General features: G+C 37.1%; 1 protein-coding gene across 11 annotated transcripts in view; it reads left to right on the forward strand.

The window, feature by feature from the left end:
* Positions 1-21,949, forward strand: part of Lingo2 (leucine rich repeat and Ig domain containing 2) — a 1,180,631-nt gene that overhangs the window by 1,049,271 nt on the left and 109,411 nt on the right. For 9 of the 11 annotated variants that reach the window (XR_263554.2, XR_263555.2, XR_263557.2 and 6 more), the window contains exon 1: positions 18,162-18,636. The exons of the other annotated variants lie outside the window; for them this stretch is intronic. The gene's annotated coding sequence lies outside the window, so the exon portion shown is untranslated. Of the gene's footprint in view, positions 1-18,161; positions 18,637-21,949 lie in introns of those variants that run through there. 11 annotated transcript variants of the gene reach the window in all.

Raw genomic sequence — 21,949 nt, forward strand, 5'->3', positions numbered from 1 at the left:
TTGGTTTTTCTCCGGTGCCGGGAACTGAACTCACGACCTTGCGCTTGCCAGGCAGGCGCTTTGCCGCTGAGCTAAATCCCCAGCCCCCCATATTCTGTTCTTGAATTCATATATGCTTAGGCTCCCTGAAACTGGTTTTGGCCAAAGAATTATTTAGAACAGTCAGTTTGGGCTGGGGATTTAGCTCAATGGCACAGCGCCCGCGCGGCAAACACAGGGTCATGAGTTCGATCCCCGGTACCGGAAAAAAAAAAAAAAAAAAAAAAAAATAGAACAGTCAGTTTAACATCCTTGCATTCAAGTAATTTTTATAATGGCATTTTTAGTCATATAACTTTGGTGAAATATTTAAATTAAAGTCGACATAGTGGTAAAGGGCCATTCCATACACTCTAATTGCATTTGCCTATTAAAATTTATACTGAAAAAAATAAATAAAATAAAATTTATGCTGAAATTGGATATTCCCACTAAAGCTGTCATTGATGAGAAATTTGTTGTTCAAGGTCTGCGGCTGAGTCCTCATGAGCTGGACAGTGATTTCATCTTCTACTTTGTGCTCCTATTAGTGAAGAGTGCGGCTCGTTGTATGGCATTTTCTCACTGTAACCTTGTGGCAATGAAGGCAGAAGTTTGTTTAAATGCATTTCCTGATTACCGTCACTTTTATTTGCCAATAAAATACTTGGTATCGTGGATTTGTAAACTCTAAACATTTTTTCCGGTGTTCTCACTTGTAGGAACAAGGCATGAGCATGCCCACCCACTTATACAAAATTATATATTATGTAATTTTGTTGCTTTCCATACCTAGGAAGAAATGTAAGTATTTAATGGTAGGTTACAATAGGATGGAATCAACTATATTTTTCATACCTCAGAAACTTTGATATCTTTATATCATTCTTAATTAAATCCCAGCTAGTTATATTTGCAAGAATATATTTACATTTATAATTTGAAATTTCTTGATAAATATAAAATGGTATGGTTTTGTCTTTTAATTAGAATTTAACTATGTCTACTATATAAATTGGCTGAAAAGCTATACTAGGAATTGGAAGAAAATCAGCTAATTTCCTTATTCACTCCTGCTTATATTATTTGCATTTTGCTTCATCTTTGTATTCTGGTTTTCTTGCAAGAAATTTGTTAAAGATATTTGTCTACTTTGTGACATTTAATTCATTTAAAACCAGGAATCTGAAAGGTACAATAGGTATTGTGAAAGGAAAAGAAACTGCTATGGAAAAGAGAAAAGAAAGAAAGAGAAGAAATTTAGATAGATAGATAGATACACACAAGATAGCTAAGATAATTGTACTACTAATTTCTATTGGTTTATTGAAAGGAATAGTTAATGCTTAAATTTTTGACAAATTTTACATGCTCATATCTGGTAATCTGAACTACTTTGAAGATAACAATATGCAACAAAATAATCATTGTTTATTCCCTATCATCTTGTTTTGAAATTCTATATCATTTTAATATTTTTTCTTACTTTTTATTCTCTTTAAAATAAAAATACTATAAATTCACTAAGCAACAGATATTGAAAAGGAAAAAATGAGTTAGGTCACTTTTATACCTATGTATTATACTACCTCCTCTCTTTGGTAAATACACCTTGAGTGCTTTAGAAAATATGTACTATGTGTGTGACATTGATTTTATTATATATCCATATGCATTAAAATTTTCAATTGTAAAAAATATATAAATAGAAGCTTTAATCCCTTTCAGCATATAAATTATCACATTGTACCTGAAGTTTGGTAAAAGTATCCCATTTTAAAACACTGAAAAAGATTTTTGAAATGATAGAATCAAATGTTTTGATCAACTAAGCTTTTTAATTTCAATGAGGAGCTAAAGCTACTTCCTGGCAAGCACAAGGACTAAGAGGAATGAATTTCTAATCATTTACTGAGAACTTACTCCATATCAGGCACTATATCTCCAGGGATATAAAAATGATAAAAGTCATTTTTTTACTTTAGCTCAATGTTTAATAAGGATGACAAATAAATAACAGAAAAACTACCTTGTAATATGGTTTGTGTTATGATATAAAAACACACAGGTATGTAGAGGACATTATAAAAGTGGCAATGGTTCACTTGATTTTTAAAGAATAAGTAGGGGTTGTGTGAACATAGAAGTAGAAGATCATATTTGATTTTAACTAGAAAAAAAAAAAGCATCTGTCTGCTAGCAAGTAGAAGAACTGGTATTCACATCTATGTGTTCTTCATCCTGTATCACACTGCCTTATAAAATAATGCAGAGAGGTTCCTTCTTTACCTGAACAATTCTTTTTATATGCAATAGCAACTTACAAGTACTGTGTATAAGACCCATTTTAAGTATTGTGTATAAGATCCATTTTAACAGTATGCACATGAATTTTTCAAGTTGTATCTCAAGAACACTAGTACATGAAAATGCCTAGTCACAAATGGTTCTGTGGTTAAATCAGCTTGAGAAAGTCGAATCTCTGGTTCTCTCCAGTAAATTTATAACACACACTAACATAAATAATATTCTGGGAAATTATACAATAAAAACTTCATATGATAGTCCCCAAATGAATTAAGCATGGTAGATGTTTCAGCCCAAACTCAAGTGGAATATCTTGGGAAAAAATAGTATAGTCAATACCTTAATATGATAGATACAAACATCTTGGTTTAAGTTTTGGATACTTTTATAAGGGATTATCAGTTATCTCATTGGTAAATGTAACACAGCTTGAAAATTAGAATAACAAACAGTATATCATCATGTAGATCTTTATTTCTTTATGTCCTTTAGTCATTTTATATGGGACTATGTATAGAAAGTGCTCTGAGATTATCCTAAATCAAAATACTCACACTGGACGTGGTGATGCACATGTGTAATCCCAGCAGTTGGGAGGATGAGGCAGAAGAACCTCCAGGAGTTCAAGGCCAGACTGGATTACATAGTGAGTTCAAGGCCAGTCTGAACTACATACCAAGACTCTTTAAAAGAAAAAAAAAAGACAACAACAACAACCTCACTTATAATTCAGTGTACTCTTTCTATAAAAGGTCTCTAGCATGTTTAATGTAATGCTATATGATTTCCTGTTTTATTTTTTAGGAAAAGGCTGGACTGAGTGTGTTTGCGCATGTCAAACTGTGATATGATGTTTTATTTTAAAAGAAATCCCAAGTCTTGAGCTCCTCTCCACACAGATCGGGAATATTTGAAGTTACAAATGATAAACTATACAAGAGAAGCTTAAGAGCAAGCCCTGGTCTCTAGCTATATCCACCAGCAGATTGGCTGACGGCAGCTCCAAGATCATTCTTAGAGCTACAGATTCCCAAGTGCATAATTCCTGGTGGGGACTGGCTTGTCACAACACGGTGCCAGTTACGAGGTTCTGTTGAGGCCTGGGTTATTCATAAATGGTGAAAATCACAGGATGATGAACTCTGCATGTTTATTAATGAACATAGAAAAGCTTGCCTGTAGGAAAAGTGCTGAGACAGGATGAAAACATCGATTCTTAGCATTCGCCATAGGAAGCTGGGAAAGAGATGATTGGGCCAGGGGTGGTGGTGCAGTTCTTGTAATCCAAACACTTGGGAAGCTGAGGCAGGAGGATAACAGAGAGTTTGAGGTGAGCTTGGGCTATGTAATGAGTTCAAGATCAGCCTGAACTACATAGCAAAAGCCTGTCTCAAAAACAAAAACAATGACAATCCCCTACATATTTGCCATTTTATCTACTTTGAAACCCATGCAGGTAGTAACTACACAGATTATGCAAAAGCCCTTCTTTTAATAAAATTATATTGATATATTTCAAATATAAATAAATGTGTGGGACTGAATTTTCAATACTTACCTTTTAAAAAGGTAACTAAACATTTTAGTAACAGTACATGATTAATAAAAAATTTCATTCTTTTCTTCCATGAAAACCTAACAGTTTCAAAAGTAAGCCTCCTTTTTTAGGTAAGTCCATGGTAGAGATGAAAAATTTTTCCACTGGAGACCCAATTTGATGTGGAAGTCATGAGGTCAGCCTACAGAAAGGACTTCAAACTTAAATTGCATCTTATTCTCCTCTTTTCATAAGTTCTTAAATGTTATACAAATATACTTGCTGCAAATCCATTATACTCAAAACAGATATAATATTGAGTACAGCAGAAGTGGCAATATCTGAAATGCTCTGGCCGTTCAGAAACCATGTCTGGGACTGGTTTAGGGTCCATCTGGGCAGTTGTTCCTGTACTACCAATGTACTACTATGCCACTTACAAACACAAGAGATGGCAAATAACTACAAGGAAAGGACACAAACTTGAGTCCTCTTCAGCATTCATAAGCTCGTTTTAATAATAAGAAATTAAGTCTCCAAGGGTGTAAGAAATTACACGAACTCATACATGAAGATAAGTCACAAGAAAAAGAAGGAATTTTCAGCACTTTGCTTTGAAGTGCTTTCTGTAAGAAAAGGATATCCTAGTTTACAGAAAATCTTGATTAAAATATAGCTTCCCTCTGGGAGACTCTATATATATTGTAGGTGTGTGTGTTTTGTTTTCATCATAAAGAAAATTAAATTTTGGTAAAGCCCTTGTGAATAGTATTCACATTTTAGAGGAAAGCAGAGGATACTTTCACTCACATATCATGCAGTACTACTGGGCATACAAAAAAGAGAGGAATGTGTTAGAATAGCACTTGCTGAAAATCTGTTATGCACAACACAGATATAATGTAGAGTACGACAGAAGTGGCTCTTTCTTGCTCTTAGTATTTATCCCAGCTTTTTAAACATACAAATGGTCAAAATCAATACAATCCTAATAAATCAAACTCTCAGGATCAGTCCTGGACATTGGTTTATGTTCATACTCCCCCAGATAATCTTAGTTTGAAGCCAGAGCTAAGAACTATTAATTTGCAGTCTCTGAGACTGGCCACAGTGCCTTGACTGTCCACCCTACCTGCCCTCTTCCCAGCTATGATATCCCAGCAAAGAACTCAGAATCTAGCATCAGTAGTGAAGGCCTCATATTTATTAAAGTAAGGATTAATACTTTTAAAAGTTTTACCATGTTCCGTTTGTGTGATTCTAATTTTTCTTAACATAGAGATAAGTGAATACTGTTGAAATATATGTTCCCAAAACTTGAGAACATATGTTCCCAAAACTTGGGTATGCTATGCCATCCTTTATGATCTTGCTTCTATTTTGATGGTCAGATTTGTACCTTATGCCTCTCCCTTGCGGCCTGAAATCCAGTCCTACCACACTGCCAGGAGTTCCCCAGTTGACTGTACTATTTCTGTAGCCCTCTGTCTATATTAATCTCAGTACCTGAAGCACTGGCTCTGCCTCCTGTCATCGAATTCCTGTCCATTCTCCAGGATTCAGCGTTCAGGTCACATGCCCTCTGTAGATAGCACGTGTCACTTAATCTTGCCTGACTCCAAGTTGAGCCAGGAAGCCTTCCCATGACTCCCAGTACAGGAGTCTGCTTCCCTCCCCTTGGTGTTTATGACATGCCCTTGCCTGTTTACTGCTGTTTTCCTCTCCGAATCACAAATTTCTTGACAGTGGGAAGAAAATGTGTACTAGTCAGCATTTTTGAAATTTACTTTAAAGAGAGAAAAAAAGAAAAACAAGATAACAACAACAAAGACAAAAACAACACAAAAACAATGAAAGCAACACAGAATTTCAAAATGGGATGATAGGAAATTAACAATGGTTGTTATATTACTTATTGTCATCTTCAGTGAAGTTGCTCAGATGACCCGATGTAAGAATGCAAGATTGATCAAGCAATTAAACGTTAACTGTTCCTTTCAATAAATCACTAGAAATTAGTGATGCAATTATTTTAGCTATCTTATATATATATATATATTTCCCTCCCTTTTCTCCTTTCCCCCATCCCAGTTGTTCTTTTCTTTAAAAAAATATAAACATAAAATGAAGAAAGGAAAAAATATATGTACATACAAGATATTTAAGATTGTTATACAGCCAGTTTCTTGTAGTACCTTAAAAAAGACAGTCTTGTGCTAATATTTTATAGACAAGATAGCATATATTTATCTTCTACTCTGAATAACTACTAGGCAGATGACAGTACACAATGTACTAACTACTGTGACTGTCCTAATGACTTGTTTTGAAACTCATCATTTTATCCCTATTTTGTAGCATAATGCCAAGCACATAGTAGATTCTCTATGAATGTTTGTTACATTGGCTTTATTTGAAGACAGATTTTTATTTGTGCACACACAGAGTAAATGGCCATTATATAAAAATTGCAGACCCAAATAACTTGCACACAAAATGCCCAAATGATTATTGCCCCATGAGGAAACATTTTCATGCACATGTAAACCAATAGATGTTCCTCCTCTCTCATTTACTAGATTTGATTTCTTAAGAAAACCCTTTATCTTTTTAGACTTTAATTTGTGATTGTGAGAATGTGTATGCCAGAAGCTTGTTTCAAGAGCTAAGATTTCCAGGTTCCATTCTGGAAGACTCATGCCACAAATTTGCAAATTCCCAGAAGAAGTTAATGCTGCAAAGTTGGGTGTTCCTGCTGCTCTCTGGCAAAGGACTGCTGGGCTTCATAGCGTCCTCTCTGGCAGATGGCGGCAGAGCCAGCTGCTGATGCATCTTTGAAAACATGTGCTCCATGGTATAAACCCAAAGGCTCAAAGCCCTGCTCTTTAGCTACATGAGGCCCCCAAGTTCCCTGCCGTGGATACTACCTCCTGAGCATGAGGTGTGAATGATGTGCTTTGTGTTGAAGCAGAAATAATGTTATTCAAATGATAGCCTAATAAACTAATCATTGCTTCTAATTGCTGGTATTAATACTTTAAATTTCCCTTCTCCAAGATTATTGCTGTCTTCCTTAAGCAGTTCTCAAACGTGCAGCATTTTTTTTACTTTGTCAAAGATCAGATTGCCGTAGGAATATTTTTGGACTGTTTTTCAGAATCCGTAATTTTATTGCTGAATTTGCTACAGAGAACTGTCTGCTTCTTTAATGAATTAAGATTGAAATCTGGAACACCGGCTGGGCCCAGCTCACCCACTGCTGGTTCAAAGCTCCTTAGCATATCAAAGTGATGAGAGCACAGAGCTCCTAGCGCAGGAGACAGCCCGGGCTGCGGGGTGAGAGCCGGGACTCCTGGATTGCAGGCAGTGACTGCAGTGCCCGGGGCAGTTGTGACTTTGAATGTTCTGTACTTACTGTTAGGTACAAGAAACGCTAACACTACTGTGCAAACTGTGTCCTAGACTCTTGCATATTCTTGGACAAAATGTATATGCTACTTTGGTTTTTTGGTCTTGCTTTTTTGTTTCTTGGCAACGTTGAACTCGGGGCCTTCCCACTGAGCCATATCACCAACCCTCTCTTATTTTTCATTTTGGGGCAAGTTCACACTAAGTCATTAGGTTGCCCAGGCTGGGTTTGAACTTGTGATTCTCCTGCCTCAACCTCCCCAGTGCTAGGATTACAATCATATGCCCCAGGCCCAGCTTTTTTTTTTTAATGTAGTTTTTATGAAAAATATTTTTTTATTCTTGATCCCCGCTTAATCATTCAACTTACAAGTTGCTCAGAGTTTAAAAAATTTTACCGGTGCATGTTTGCAGTGCGTAATGATTACACTCACATAGGGAATTAGTAGGTGTACCTAGCACATCTCATCTCTCTTTACAGTTCTCCCCCCCCGCTCCCTCCTCCCTCTGTTGCTTGGCCCCCTTCCTCCAATGTCAGTGACACTGCATTAGGGGGAAGAAGAGGGCTATGGAAGGAAAGTGTGTGTCTTGAAATTCGTAAGTGCATGGCTGGAGCCCAGCTCTAACACTAGTCATCGTGCGAAATTTCATCAAACCTCCCTTCCAGTGTCATTGTGCAGGTTGAGTGAGACCATAATCGAGCTCATTAGGATGCAGTCATCTCCAAGAAACAGAGATTCATGTCCCTTTTGTTCTCTGCAGTATCTCTAGTGTCTTGAAGAGTTCTTTCTATGAAGAAGTTACTTAGTAAATATGTTTGGATAAATGAATATCATATATGCAAAAAGCCAGCCATAATACTTAGTGCACAAGAGAAACTTCAATAAATAAAAGTTATTAGAATTGTTTACAGAACCAATGAGCGTGGGGAAAGTCTACTCAGTAGACAAGATTTAAAAATCTAGAATGTTAAATCATCATACACACATCTCAAATTTTTAGACACAAAGTCATAAGAGGAAATTGTGTGTGACAGAACTAAAATTCAAATTATTATATCATAATGTTCTCTATAAAACATAAAGAACAATGCTTAAAGTTTTAAAAAATAGCCATAATCCTCCTCTAATGCTATCATTAGTACTTTTGGCGTTTATATTTTATCGCACATGCACGTGTGCTTGCCTTATTATATTCAGAGTGGAATCCAACCTACATGCATGTGAGATGTAGAGTGTAGGTGTATACATTTGATATATGTGTTGTTATTTTCTCTGATTATGATATTTTAAATATTTCTGTATATCCTTCATTATAATCATTTTAATGGAACTCTGGATGTAGCTCAGTAGATGAGCATTTGCCTGGTATGCCGAAAGCAGTGTGTTCTTTCCCCAACATCAAAACACACACACACACACACACACACACACACACACACACACCATTTTTGTGACTGCAGAGTATTTGCTTGGGTTGATTTTAGTAAATCTGTTCCACTAATCTTGGACGTGTTTGCTACTTTCAGGCTTTTGGAATCATGGATAGCTGTTTTATGCATACATTTTTGTTTCTGTTGAATCATTTGATTAAGAGAAATTCTAGAGAGTAAAATTACTAGATCAGAGTGTATACATCTTTATTTTCTTAATATACTGTCTTCTATAGAAGGTATACCAATTTATAAGATCACTAGAAAATAAAAATAACAGATTTTTTTCCATTTGCACCACCAACAAGTACAGTGTTTTTAAATTTAGTGGTTACAAGGTCACTGAAGGTATCTCCAAGTTCCATCGAGGATAATCTTTCCTCTGTGCTCTAGGTAATTTCTGCATCCACAAGTCAGTTGTATATCTGCTCACACAATGTTGTTTAGATTTTGAGGCTTCCTTCTGTATTAGAATGCACTCTTCACATATTATAAATGTCATTTTTTTCATATTACAGTACAAGTTTTTCAATCAGTTGTTATATAGGAAACTTAATTACAACATTTTTCACTTAGTTATTATATATTCATTTATCGCACTATGTTTCTTTGATTTTTTCCTGGGGATTATTATACTGTGTAAGGCAGGATTTTAACACATTTCTAAATTGTTATATTCACTTTAATGTCATTTGTTAAATATGCTTCTTTGTCCCTTTTATTCAGAAAAGCTAACCTTTTGCATGTATGTTTTGGGATTTTTTTTAATTTTTCTATTATTTTACGTCTTTATGTATTTGCTCCAGTACCACACAGTTTTAAATTCTAATTCTTTGTATTTAATGTCTGATACTGTTAGATTTCTTTCCTTTCAATTTTTTTTATTTTTGAGACAGGGTCTCACTATGTAGTTCAAGCTGGACTTTCACTCATTATGTAGCCCATGCTGGCCTCAAATTCACAGTGATCCTCCTCCTTCAGCCTCCCAAGTGCCAGAATTACAGGCATCCACCACCACACCAGGCTTCAATTTTTCTGTTATATTATTTTTTGTCATTTTTCATGGAGATTTTGTTAAATTCTAAAAAATCATATTGTTAATTTGAAATTTTGTTACATTTATGAATTTTCTTCATATGAGCAGATAGGTTTATAATCTTTAATCTCGCTAAGGCATTTTAGTTCATTGTCCTTCATTTTAGTTAAAAAAAAAATAAAACTTCTGATAAGAGTTTATAGCTTTCTGTAGGATTTGGTTCTTTTCTTGTTCAGCATAAACCTAAGTTTTTAGATTCCTTCTCAAGAAATATTAATAGCTAATATTTGTAGTTGACATGTGCAATTAAAGTTTTTTTATATATACATCTTTCTGAGACAGGGTTTCACTCTGCAGTTCAGGCTGACCTTGAGCTCACTTTGTAGCCCAGGCTGGCCTTGAACTCGCAACAATCCTCCTGCCTCGGCCTCCAGCGTGCTGGGATTGCAGGTGTGCACCACCACGCCCGTCAGTGTAATTATAATTATAATTGCATAAATGTATTTGCTCAAGTTCATGTAAGACTCCTAAAAGAAAACTACCTTCTTCATTGCCATGATACAAGAGAAAGTGAAGTTTTGATTGGTCATGCAGGATGCCTTGGCCCACATCACTGTCAAATGGTAGGACTATAATTTGCACCCAGAAATGTCTGACTTCAAATGCAGTCCTTTAATCAACATCTTGCACTTATTGCACTGGGATTATGAACTATTAAGATGGTAAAATTTAGTCAAAATAAAATCAAAACTCTTGTGCTAAGGTCAGTATTTCAACTGAGAAAGAAGAAAACGAGTATGTGTCTAAAATGTGAGCCAGAATACAGTTCTTCGGTAGATCTTTAAATTGATATAAACTAATGTGACATGGCTACTGTAGAGACAACTCCCTGCTGGAACTGAGAACCACCTTTCACAAGCAGAAGGCAAGCTCAAACCAGGTAAAGAAGCAGATCTCTCTAGGTGGTAGGTGGTCTAGTGTTCTGTGACAGCAAGATGTGGTAGATAGCCCCCCATTCCTGCAGAGCACACCTGTCTAGTCTTCACATCAGAAAAAGTCACTGATGGCAGGTTAAGCCACCAGAATGTGTGCTTGATCTATTTACTCTCTGCTTAACAGCACACTCTGGGGTCTCTATAATCAGGTTCACATTCTTAAGGGAATGGGAGACTTTCTGAGATGCAGCAGTAATCTTGGCCCTCTCTGGTAATAAGAGTCCTGCAATTAACTCACTTCCAGGTCATAACATGGAACATCTTCACAAGAATTATCCAAACCATACAAAACCCAGTTCTTCATATATATATATATATATATATATACACACACACACACACACACACACACACACACACACATATATAATGAATGATAGGAGATAATTCAAGTGGATAAACATCTAGGATGCTGTGTTCTCAGCTCCAATTTTAAAAGCTTCTTTATAAGTAGGAGTTTCTCGTAAGAGGCTATTATGGTAGATACAGAAGACGTATGTGGGATAAATGGTTGAGTACTGGGGTCTTTAAAGAAAACATCTGACAATGTAGTTGAGGATAGCAATATGTAATATAACAACCACTGTTAATTCATATTATTTTGTCTTGAAACCCTGTATCACTTCAAATGTTCTTGCTTTGGTTTGTTTATGTTTGTGATACTGGTATGCTGCTATTGTTCTATTTTTTTGTTTGTATCTCATTTACTACTCTCTTTAAAATAAAAAAGAAACACTGTCATTTTGGCAATTTAAAAAAGAAAACAGCTGAAGAATGTCTTAGCAGGATAGGACAGATATACAGTGAACAGAAATTTCAGGGAGACAGACAGATTTTGGCACCATGAAATGCTCTAACAGTCGGCCTCTCCAACGGTGAAACTGGCAAATCTTTGCAATTTTACATCTTATATTTTGAACTGTTTAAGCAGAGACCAAAGTTCACCAAAAAAGTTCCTAAATTGCAAATGGAGTTGAGCTAGATTAGTGGTTTTTAAACTGTAGATCTAGGACCAGCACCATCAGCCAGAAATCAGTTATTAGTAGTGTGAATGATAGAACCTACCTGAGATTCCTGAATCAGAACCTGAGGGCTGGCCCTGGCAATCTGCTTTGGCAAACCATCCGGGTGATTTCTGATGTACAATAACGTTTTGACAACAGCTAGCCTAAGTGCATGCTTCACATCTCTCATGCAGGTGAAGTTTAACTATTCTTACAGCTGTTATGCAGCACACTATTGAGTGTATCAGTTACTACAATGTAAATTGTGTGTTGCATCTTAGGGGAGTTAATTACTGAAATAGCACAAGGATTTCATTACAGTGGTCTCATCAAATGAATAGCTTCACAGGGTGAACCCTAAGACAGTGTTTCAGCAAAACTTCAGTTATCTCAACCACTGGCTGGAAGTCTCCCATGGCCAGCACACTGTGTCCACCAGGGAAGGCGTGGACCATCCTCATTGTGTTTCTAATTTTTCCCCCAAAAAAGAGATAAGGAAATAAAGAAAAACATGACTTATTACCCTAATGTTATTTTCTTTTCCATTGTCATCTTCAAACTGCATTTAAATCTTTCAGAAATGCAAATGGATAGGGAAAACATTTTAATTTCCTATACCTAAGACACACCTGACACTGAAATCCCCATGACACTTACCGTCTGCTTCTCCCACCTTGCATGAGCTCCTTTGGCTCTGAGAACGTGTAGTATCTCAGTCCTCTTTGCATCTTCCACAGTGCTTAGCCCCACGCCTGTGAAACAGCGCTCAATCATTGCTCAGGACATGTAATATATTTAATTTGGTTAATTCTTCAGGTTAAAAAATTTGTTATAAAACCAAAGTGTCTTATGATTAAATAAAATAGAGACAAGTAGAAGACTGCCCTCTAGTCACCACAACCGAACACAAACACGACTGTACGTACATTGATGAGTAATAACTTGATATTTCCTAAAAGTTTATTTCTTTTACATGGTTATCATCATACCACACATAGAATTCTACTTTGCTCCCTTCTTGTGTTTAGGGGAATCAAATTTCTCAAAAATCTCACATGCAAAAGAAATGCAGCTTTTTAAGTTGCCAGAGCTAACTTGATTCTGCTTGTCAGCTTAATAGGTAATGGGAAAACTGGAATTTGGCAATCAGTGGAAGGATCTCAGTCACTATCGGCTTAACCAGTTCATGTCTATGATTCATACAGTACAGTTTAACTCCCTTAGGACTCGGGTAAAAAATTCCTTGTATTTAAGAGACATGCTTTGTGTTTCAGATTTTCTTCCCCCACTCTGCTTATTTGAAGAATGGAGTCTGAGTGGACTTCGGTAGAAAGTGTTTTGTGTTTCTAAGGTGTGGTGAAGATGAGCAGATGAATGGCTCATATGAAATCACTGTGACAGAAGAAATGTCTCCATTTTTACTCTTATTCTAGCTCAAAGGTCTTCTTCTCAGAACACCAGATCCACCATCCTGAGCTCATTCCCAAAGACGGCATTCTTTCAACTAAGTCATGCTTAATATTCTAGTGCTATCCTTTCCCATAACTGTTCTTTCCCATGTAGGCATCTAAGTTGTCTGAGGTTTTTAAAATAAACCAGATTGTTTAAAAAGCAATTTTAAAAAGTTAAAATTTCTAGTACAAAGATGTGGAAATTAGCATTCAAAAGGGGAAAATTTAGAAATTATAAAAAGGAACTAAAGTATTTATTAACAACTAGTTGCAGAGTAATGACCTTTGTTGATAAATCCATTAGAGAAATTTAAAAATTGATTGAAGAGATATTTAATCATTATAAAGAATTATCATGTATTTCATAAGTATCACAGGCATTAACATTTCTTGCAGATATATATGCAATGATTATTATGACATAAAGTCATTATAGGGTTGGTTCAATCTAATAGGGGCAGAAGATTGAGTAAGAAAAGCACAAGTATATTGAACAAAATTGATAAAACAGCCATTGCTAAAGCTGGAAAACAGATTCATGATCTCGTTCTTTTGTATGTTTGAAACTTCCAGGAGAAAATGGGATAGCAAAGGAAACAGCACTGCCTTTGCTTTCTGAGTTTGGGTCAAAGAAGTGCTCTTTTCTAACATTATTAAGAAAGTAGACGTTTGCTTGATTTCAATTCCAGTCCCAAATCCTTCAACCCTCTCCTTCAACTGGTGCAGCAACTGCCATGTTCATTTTAAATGCTGTACCTCGCTTGACAAATTCCTTGTGGATGAGCCATGTCAGATGAAAATTCTTCCTCAGTGCAGAGTAGAAGAGGCAGTCATGTCTCCTGAGTGCGGTGTGTGTGTGTGTGTGTGTGTGTGTGTGTGTGTGTGTGTCTAGGGTGTGCAGTGAACACGGCTATTGAGCACAGCGGTTCTCTCTGAAGCAGGCCTAGCCACAGCCTGGTTATCCCACTTGCTGCTGCAGTTTTATCATGTATCTAGGGAAGTATTTCCCCTGCTAGGCAGTAAGAAAATTTGAAAATTAGTGCCAGCTTCTAGTACCCGGGAGGCGCAGACTGACATCGCTGCCTGCCGTGATGGCAGAGCCGGGCTGTCCTGCAGAGTGTCTCATTAACGACAGGGCCCGAGCAGGCAGGGGTCCCAATTTTCCTGGTGCTTTCTGGGTACAGTGTGCATTAAACCCATGAAATATACTGCAGTCACGCTGCATTAGACCCCCAAAATGTGGCTGTTTTTTGTAAAAATATTTACACTTTTTCCTTTTCTCCCTTCTCCCCAATGCTACCAAACATTTATCTGGTGAACCCAGAGAAGAAAGGCAGGAATGTTTCATTAATAAAACTCGCCCTCTCAGTATTATCCAAAAGTGTTAATCATGCAATTATTAACTTTTCATGAGGGGAAAAGGAAGAAGGGGACAAAGAAACACACACGGGGACACAGATAGGGAGAATAAAGACTGTAAGAGGTTGCAGAATATCAAAGAGGTAGGTACACTGTCATTTTGAGATTCTAGCGGGCTTCTGAGATGGAGACAAAACACTGAAAAGTAGACTAAAGATGTGAATTTTTCCGGAAGACACAGGAAAAAATTTGAAATGTAGCTGCAAGAAGCTCCCCTGGATTTTTTTCTTTCATACACTGAACAAGTTAATGCCATGATTCAGAATGAAAGATGATGACCTTTGGGTATGTTACACCTTCTCCCATTTTATACAAAATTCAAAGAAAGCAAGACCATGTCATTAAAAATGTCCACATGACAGTTTGTCTAAGACGCAGCTCATCATCAAACTTCCAGCATGTATCAGTGACTTTTTCATCTTCTCCCAAACTTACCGTTGGCCTTGTCAGAGTTATACGACTTGACAATTCAATACAGAGAGACTGATTTCTTCAGGGTAGAGCAAAAGGGCTCAAGTTTTAGATGGCAAGAGTGCTCGAAATTAGCCAGTATTAGGCAGATTTTCTACTCTGATCCTTTTATGAAGAGCTAGTAGGAGGAAATGCTTCCAAGTTGTAAAATTAAAACAAACGGAAGGAAAGAAGTAGGCAATCTATACAACCTGACTCACTGCATCTTCCATTTTTAGTGGTCTTGTAGAGGAACTTAGATTTGTACCGGCATTAATCTGTGTGCTTCAGATTTTATTTAATTAAATCATCAGAACCAAGTATAGAGAAATTTTGTTCTCTCCACCTTTAAGATGAAGAAAATGAATTTAGAGAAGCTTGCTAACTTACCTGAAATCATATAGAGAAGTCACAAGGGTGGATTTCAAAACTGTTTTAATCTAGCACCTGTTTATCTGTTCGCTTTGTACCTAACTGTTACTGCAAAGAAAATGGAACTATAGTCGTTCATGGATTTAAAATAAGAATTGTTACAGGCGGGGCTGGGGATTTAGCTCAGCGGCAAAAGTGCCTGCCTGGGAAGCACAAGGTCGTGAGTTCGGGTCCCCGTACCGGAGAAAAACCAAAAAAAAAAAAAAAAAAAATTGTTACAGGCATTCTAAAGATGTAGACTTTTTAATTGTAATATTGTAGGGTAGAATGTCACAGAAAAGGACAAAAATATGCCTACATTATCTGCCACTGACTATTTTAGGGCTATTTATGTAGCCCTAAAAGAAATGTCTTAATTCTCTGGACTTAACTTATCTCTACCAAATGTAAAGTGATTTGATTATATCAAGTATAAATTATCTTTTTTCATTCATGATTCTCTTTTTTCTTGTTGATAGATTTGTAAGTCTCAGTCATAACAGGAATTTTTTAAAAAATCAGTGTGCTCAGTTGGGCTTTTATAAAACTAAAGTATTGGTTTCTCATATTAGTCAACCTTCTCTTTCTTTGTCTCTCTGGCTCTGTCTCTGTCTCTGTCTCTCTGTCTCTCTGTTTCTCTCTCACATACACACACAAACACTCACACACACACACACACACACACAAACTCCCTACACCCTGCACTATGGTTTTTATTCAAGTATTGCCATTTCACAGTAGATTTCATACACATAGTAGACAAGTAAGATACGGTTCCCAGCAATTCAATTACTCAGCACAGGCTGAATGCTGAACCTTAAGATAACCATCCATCCGTCCATCCTCTGTCTTATACCGCTTGTTACGGACTCTGAGGTATGCTGATAAGAACCCATGTTTGGACTCTGGCTGCTTTGTCTGGCCTCATCCACCTCCACCTCTGAAAAACTCCAGTGAATGAGGTGCAGTAGGAAGAAGAGATGATAGATACAGACACAGCTGGTCTAGTTTTCTTTGAGGGACCCGATCAGCCAACAGTAGTGGAAACAATTCCCTATTTCCCTTTGATTAGAGTCTGGTTTTTCTGAAGGAAATATTAACAGCAATACAATGGTACGATTATACCTATTCCATTCATGAAGCGGTCCCTCCCACAGATACTGTCAGTATTTCACCATTTTTCCTGCCAAGTTGATAACTCCACGGGCAGAATCTGAACTGAACACTAATCTCTTCGCTGTTACAACACAGAGCTAAGTGTTTGATAATATGTAGAGGGCAAAATAGTAGGTTAAGTTTTTTACCTCCTTTTTATTTTATGAAAAAAATCTCACAGTCAAATAAGAGAATAGCAATTGTTATTACACTATGTTTCATTATTTTTATAGTAGTACTCAGAGTATGAGATATAAACCAACAAGATTCTTATAAAAAAGAAGCAAATAGATTAATGAAACAAATCTTTCTTTCAATAAACTAAACTATTAAATAAAGGAAACAATTAGCATATTTATTGATATATTTTTAAAACAATGAATTTATATTTTGGGGAGGTATTTGACCACTCTACTTCCTATTTATCTCTCTTCTAGTGTGTGTGTGTGTGTGTGTGTGTGTGTGTGTGTGAGAGAGAGAGAGAGAGAGAGAGAGAGAATATATATATTCACCAGTGTGGAAATCACTATGTAGATTCCTCCAAAAACTAAAAATAGAAATTCCATTTTACCCAGCTATCCTCCTTTAAGGTATTTTCCCAAAGGAGTTAGCAGCGAATATGTTGTACTGGAAAAAACATGAGTGTTGGAACCAGACATCATTTAAGCTCAAAGTATTGGCTCTGTTAATTAGTCTATGTGTTTAGGGTAATTTCTATGAGCTTCAGTTTCCTTCTCACTAACTTAATGCTGAAAACATTCCTTGAAATGTTTCTTAAGGTTTGGAAGCAGTCTAGACAAAGTCCTTACTCTATAACTGGCAAGCAATGCGTTGTAGCCAACAGAAGAACAATTTCAAGTAGGCAGCTACTCAGTATGCGCTGGAACAATGTAATTGATATAAGCAGCTAGAGTATGAGCTATGTCATAATAGAGAATAAAATTATTCCTGTCAAGAAAAAGGGGTATAATTATTTAAAATACAAAACCTGACTTTTAGAACTAAAAGTGATCTATATTTTGAGATAGTAACATTCCTGCCTCAAGCAAAAATAAAAGCAAAACAAAAAATATATAGGACAACAAAAAACTTCAGCATTAGAAAACCACTTAAAAAGTTGACAGTAAAGTTTCACCAGATTGCTCATCGCTTATAATTTCCCAATTCAGCAAGTTCTGAATTTCAGGTTCATCTTGGTAGTGGGGTCTTCTCCATCAAACAGTGGACCATAATGCTCAAAATGAATTATTTGTAACTTGCCTTTGCTGTGTTTGCATAAACTGGGTAGAGACTGAAGAGATTACAACTAATTTTAATGAATCAACCTATTTTGCTAACATCAACAAAAATATTAAGAAAAAGGGAAAATGTAGTTTGTAAGGAAAGGAGTGATAAGCAGTCAATTGATTTATATTCCACGTGCAGTGAATGAAGCAAATTAATTCTGAAAAGTCACCCAAGACCAAAATAAAGCAGTTCACTTTATCTCATGTCCGGCGCCGTTTTAGTAAGAACTTAGTCACAAATGAGTCAGCTCTCAATGTTTATTATGTACAGCGCTGTTGGATCTGACAAGATCCTCCACCCTCATCTATCCTTCCCTTCTCTCCCTTTGGGGGCAGAGACGCACACTTATATAAGGTCTTAGTAGCCAATCAATGCAAAGCAAGGGTTACAAGCTGATAGGTCAGAATCATCAGTATCTAGGCAGACACACGTTTTACAAGGTTGTTTACGCGGCAACAAGAACCCGGAAGCAGGAAACAGGCGCCATCTTAGGGGAGCGGCTAAGGCAGCTCCCAACAATCTCAGGCTGTAGCCCATGAGTTTGGCTGGGCATCTGCTTTAATTAAGTTCATGTTTTCAGGGAGATGGCAAATGTGTGGGGAAGGGAACGTTCAGCCCATTTATGAACTTCTAGTCCAGTAAAATAACAAGGGGATGGGGCAGAGAGGAGCTGACTTCAAGAGAAATGACAACAAAAATGGACTTTCTCAGAAACCCCAGGGTCAGGTAAGGGGGGCACTGGTGTTTCTGTCTATCAAGGAAAAAAGTGTAATTGGGAGGTTATTTAAAGACCAAATTTGTTATATCTGGTGAAATGGTTGAGATCTTGAGACTTGCCCTGACTCAGTTATCCTCATTGAATATACTTCATAAAGCCTCAAAATTCTCACCTCTTCTTTCCCTGAGGTCAGCAGCAGATCCACACATGTGTGACCCTGTTTACATACAGGGGAAAAAAGACTTAGATTACCTGAATGGAATTTTAAGAAACATTACTTTTAAGCCAGGCGTGGTGATGCACACCTGAAACCTCAGCACTCTAGAGGCTGAGGCAGGAGGATCGTTACCAGGAGTTTGAGACCAGCCTGGGCTACAGAATGAGCTCAAGGCCAGCCTGAACTGCATAGTGAGACCCTGTCTCAAAATAGAGAAAAGAAAGAAAAGAAGAGAAAAGAAAAGGTGAAGAGAAGAAAAGAGAAGAGAAGAGAAAGAAGAGGAAGAGAAGAGAAAAGAGAAGAGAAGAGAAGAAGAGAAGAGGAGAGGAGAGGAGAGGAGAGGAGAGGAGAGGAGAAGAGAAGAGAAGAGAAGAGAAGAGAAGAGAAGAGAAGAGAAGAGAAGAGAAGAGAAGAGAAGAGAAGAGAAAGAAGAGAAGAGAAGAAGAGAAGAAATATCACATTTATTGTGGTCCTGGAACACAGACACCCCCGCAATGCTCATCTTTAAAGCAAACATATGTAACATTTCTTCTTCTAAGCTTTCTTTCAATTCATTTTCTCTTCCCACTTTATCTGTACCTCTTTTGTGAGTTAGAATGTATATGCAGTAATGTATTTTCATACATTTTGCCCAAATAAAAATTGCAGTTCTGTGTACTACATTGTACATGTAGAACTTTAAAAATATTTTTAATTGCTTAGCCAAATTTATTGGTCTCTTCCTTTATTAGCCTAAGTTCTAGTAAATAAAGACACAGCCTCATCCCTTTGAGGAACATTGATAGAAAACTGTTTTTCTGAATATCCCATTTGTAAAGCCCTGCAGGTAATCTCCACCTGTTTGTTTTTTTGTTTTTTAACTCTGTGAGGAGGAAGAACAATTAGTAATTACTCCAGGTCCTCTTCCTCTTGCCCGCTAGCAGGATTCTGGGTTCCTCCCCTCCACACCCTTTGAGCTTGGTCTTTCCATGCCAAACTCCTTTTTGTGAGCGAGAATAACAGCCCCAGTGAGGGAAACTCAGATGATTTATTCAGCAGAGATTTAGAGAGATGTTTTAAGAAGCAACTCCAGTGTCTGAGGAAAGTGATTATAGAAAACAAGAGGATCTTTTAAACATTACTGTGGTCTGTGAATACCTTTCACACTGTTTAAAAATACATGTGAAGAACCTACATGTTTTTTGAAAGTGCACTTTGTTTGCTGCAATGTTTTCCTTTGGTCTCAACACTTTCGTGTTCTGCTGCATGTGCTGTAATCTTAGCAGTGCACTTGACCTTTATGAGCACGAGGGCATGCACATTTCTGCAGTTCTCCGTCGTATTTGTTCCCAAGATCTCACATTCTGCTTCCCACATCTTCTTTTTCTCATTAGATGCCCCTTCGGGTCTCAGAGTGGTTTTCTCTTTCTCGGCCCCTTAATGAACAGCTCCTGCAGTGAACACGATAAATGTCTGCCCTGCCCTGGTCTCACATGAAATCCATTCTAAATGCTGGGTTGCCTGGGCAAAAATGCTTCTTAGCATTACAAAGAGTGAAATTACCAGCTCATTTTTCAGAATTTATCTAGGAAGAGCCTCCATTCAGAATTTCTCTCATTGAAGGGTTGTATAGTCTAGATGCTAAGAGCTCAGGTCTGAACTCATTATGGTAGTTCAAAGCCCAGTTCAGCTACTCTGTAACCTTCGATAGTTACTAAATCTCTCTATGCCTCAGTTTCCTACCTTAAAAAAGAATAGGCATAATGCTAACCTCAAATTACTGTGATAACAATGTAAATTAGTTCATGTAAAGTACTTATTGAATGGCTGGTACCTAGTGTAATAACTACCCTCTAAGTAGGGGTATTTTTAGTGGTTTCCCTGTAGATAGTGCGTGAAAAGCATAGATAAGTGATAATACCCGTATTTGATAACCCGTACTTGAGTAGGGGTTCTAATTTGGTCAGTTTTTCAATCAATCAGTGATTTTTCTGGTTTGAATGTGTTCAACACATTCACCCAACAGTCTTGGGAAGTGGGACAAAAAAAGAGGTGACAGGGTCATGAGAGTTCTGCCCTGCTGAGTAGATTAATATCCTTATTGCTGGAGTGGATAAGTTGCCGAGCAAATAGTTATAAACGTGAATTTTGCTCGTCTCCTGCTCAGCTGCACTCTCTTGTCCTCTCTTGCCTTCCTGTCTTCTACCTTTCGCCATGGGATGAGAAGGCGCATACCAAATGCAGACCTCTTGGACTTGGACCTCCCAGCCTCCAGGAACTGTATGACAAAACTTCATAGTCTTTATGAATTATCCAGTCTGTGGTGTTCTGTTATAGTAACACAAGGCAGACTAAGAAAAGGATTCATTAATCATCTTCCATGGCATATCTGGCGTTATACCAGCAATAATAACACAAAGATTTAAAAAAGACACAGATATTTCTTCCAGATTTCAAGGGCTGTAGAGAAAATAAACATACAAGAAACAAATTAAAGTGTAGAAGGAAAAGGCAAGAACAAAACAGCATATAAGAGACAAAAAAAAAAATCCATTGAAAAAGAAAGAATAATTAAGACTACCAGGAAGCTCTGGGAATAGTTCCTAAAGAAGATGAGAGATTAGCTGAGTAATTGAAGGGTGAGTAGGCGCTCCCCAGGCCAACAAGCAGAAGAATCAATTTTAGGCAAAGTAATTAGTGTGTGAAGTTCTGAAGTGGCAAGCAATTTAGTCTTCCTGGATTAGCACATTTGAGTCAAGACATGGTAGCCGGTGGTACTAGAGTAGCACAGTGGACAGGAGATATGAAGACTTTTGGAACCTGCTCACAAGAGTAGATCTAAGGCAGAGATGACTGCTGTTTGTTGCATAACTAGCAACACCAAGCAAACAAATATTGTGTACAGGGAGTGATGTGGTTCCACTCATACTTGTATTTTCCTACAGTAACATCAGTTTGGACTCGTGGAAATAGAAAGCCATGCAGAATAAGCAAAGCAGCAGCATGGAAGAATGACATCAAGGCCTGAGATAGCTGGCTACAATCACAGAACACCTTTTGTACTTAATCAGCAACTTCATTTTCAAAGATTTGTAGTTTTCTAGTCAAAATATTCTTTAGGCTTT

This window comes from Chinchilla lanigera, unplaced genomic scaffold (assembly GCF_000276665.1).
Source record: "Chinchilla lanigera isolate Chin_1 unplaced genomic scaffold, ChiLan1.0 scaffold00071, whole genome shotgun sequence".
NCBI lineage: Eukaryota > Metazoa > Chordata > Mammalia > Rodentia > Chinchillidae > Chinchilla > Chinchilla lanigera.